We start from the raw sequence: 2,265 nt of genomic DNA, 5'->3' as shown, positions 1-2,265 counted from the left end.
CTCTCTCTCTCTCTCTCTCTCTTTCTGCCTCTATGTGTCTGTCTGCTTATCTAATTGTCAGTCTATCTGTCTACTTACCTCCTATCTATCCATCTACCTATATACCTATCTTCCTACCTATATATCCACCTATCTATCTACCTCTCTACATCCAAACACATAAAAGCACATTTACATATGCATCCACACACAGCTATGATGGATGGAACGTTTGCAGTCACGAACGGTTAACGACCCAAAACCACATCGATCTGTGCGTGCTTGAACTGCTTGCTTGCTCATGACTGAATGCACTGGTCATCTCCTCTCCGTCAATTCATCTTAAGCTAGGCATCATTGATGAGAAGTTACACAAGGCGTATGGTTGAGAAACGAGCTGAATCGAGAAGAAAAATATCTTGGGTTTTTCTTTTATTTACTTTATTTCCATTATTTTATTTATTTACTTATTTATTTTTTTATTTTATTTAGTATTTGTTTTGGGAGTTTATGTTTATCATATATGTCATTAAAACAGAGTTGATTATACAAATCTCAAACCGCACGTATTAGTTGACTGATCCTAGGAAGATGTTTTGACGTGCAGTGCGTGTGATGTGTCCTTCCATGACATATCTTGGCGCTTAATGAGTCACTCAAGGTGCGTGGTTGGTTGCAGTCGCCGGCTCGCAATTGCCACGACATTCGGACTCGAATTAAAAGCCACTTGAAAAGGAACTTCGGAGATTATGGGGGTGGGGGGGATTTATCATTTAGCGTCTCACACAAACACACAAATAGGTGTGTGTTTGTGTATATATATTTGCATATCTATCTATCTATCTATCTATCTATCTATCTATATGTATATATATATACACATATATGTGTATATATGCTTATGCACACACACACACACACACACACACACACACATATATATACATATATATATATATATATATATATATATATATATATATATATATATATATCTTTTTTTTTATATATATACATATACATACATATGTGTGTGTGTATATATATGTATGTATACATGTGCGTGTGTGTGTGTGTGTGTGTGTGTGTGTGTGTGTGTGTGTGTGTGTGTGTGTGTGTGTGTGTGTGTGTGTGTGCACTCATACATATTCTGGCTTGGAAAAATCTTGTAAGCAGTAAACCCAGCGCAAAAAGGTTTTTCAGCTACTCACATGTTCATGTGCTAAGACGATTATCATGCATTTTATACAGAAAGGCTTTGAATTTAGCGATTTGAATAAACTGTAAAAATACTCGCCAAAAAAAGGAAATGGCTTAATTGGAAATAAACATCATAGTAAAATAAAAAATAAAATCATAAAATCAACTGCCCAAACGAACCATGTCATCCCGCGTAGATTCTCATAACTTATGATACAATCACAAAACTAAATGGTAAAAAAATATTTATTTTTTTAAGTAAACTAATAGGGAGAAGGAAAACTCAGCGATGATAATTCCTAGGTAGTCCAAGACGCATGTCAAGTAGGGCAGTTAAGGTAAAATTAGCCTAGACATGACCAAAGCGTCTTGGAGAGTGTATTTAGAAATCCGCCTGCGACATTTTCTAGTCTCAAAACACACTGTGCATTCGACCCATATCAAAGCTTCTGTTGCCATTCATTGCAAGAATATGGTGAAAATTACCTTGAAGTATAACAAGAGAATGTTTAGTCTCGAGCGAGTGAAATCTTGTGACAAAGACTGAATGTCACTGAACCATAAAGCATTAGTCCTTGATTGCTAATTTTGGTTCGTCCACCGATAATCTAGGTTCGCGGTATCGTTTCCCGGTTGGCGCTAAAACTGAAATCACTAATCAAAAGAACGCTACAGTCGAGAACATGTTCGCTCTCAGAAAAAGATGCGTTTTTAGGTAGCTGGTTTACGGTCAAATGCACTGCGAACGTATTTAAATGTTTTTTATATGTCTTCATCTTTTCTCGCAATACTCTCCCAGTTAAATGAAGGTTATAAGTAACTCAAACTGGTATCCGTTTCACAAATAATTTATCTAAAATATCGAAACTTGTCCTACATGAGTGGTGTATTCGATCACGCATCTCTCTCTTCTGTTTTTTTTTTTTTTTTTTTTTTATGTCGTATTTGGGAATTAAAATGTCTAGGTCAGTGTTTCTCACTACTTTTTTTATAGCCCGGCGTCCTCTACACGGACCCACTGTAACGTGCTTGCGATTGAAGCATGAGAAGCACTAAACATATTTTAGGAAATATGTGGTCATTTAT

This window comes from Penaeus monodon, chromosome 11 (assembly GCF_015228065.2).
Source record: "Penaeus monodon isolate SGIC_2016 chromosome 11, NSTDA_Pmon_1, whole genome shotgun sequence".
NCBI lineage: Eukaryota > Metazoa > Arthropoda > Malacostraca > Decapoda > Penaeidae > Penaeus > Penaeus monodon.
Note: the sequence above shows the minus strand (reverse complement) of the source record.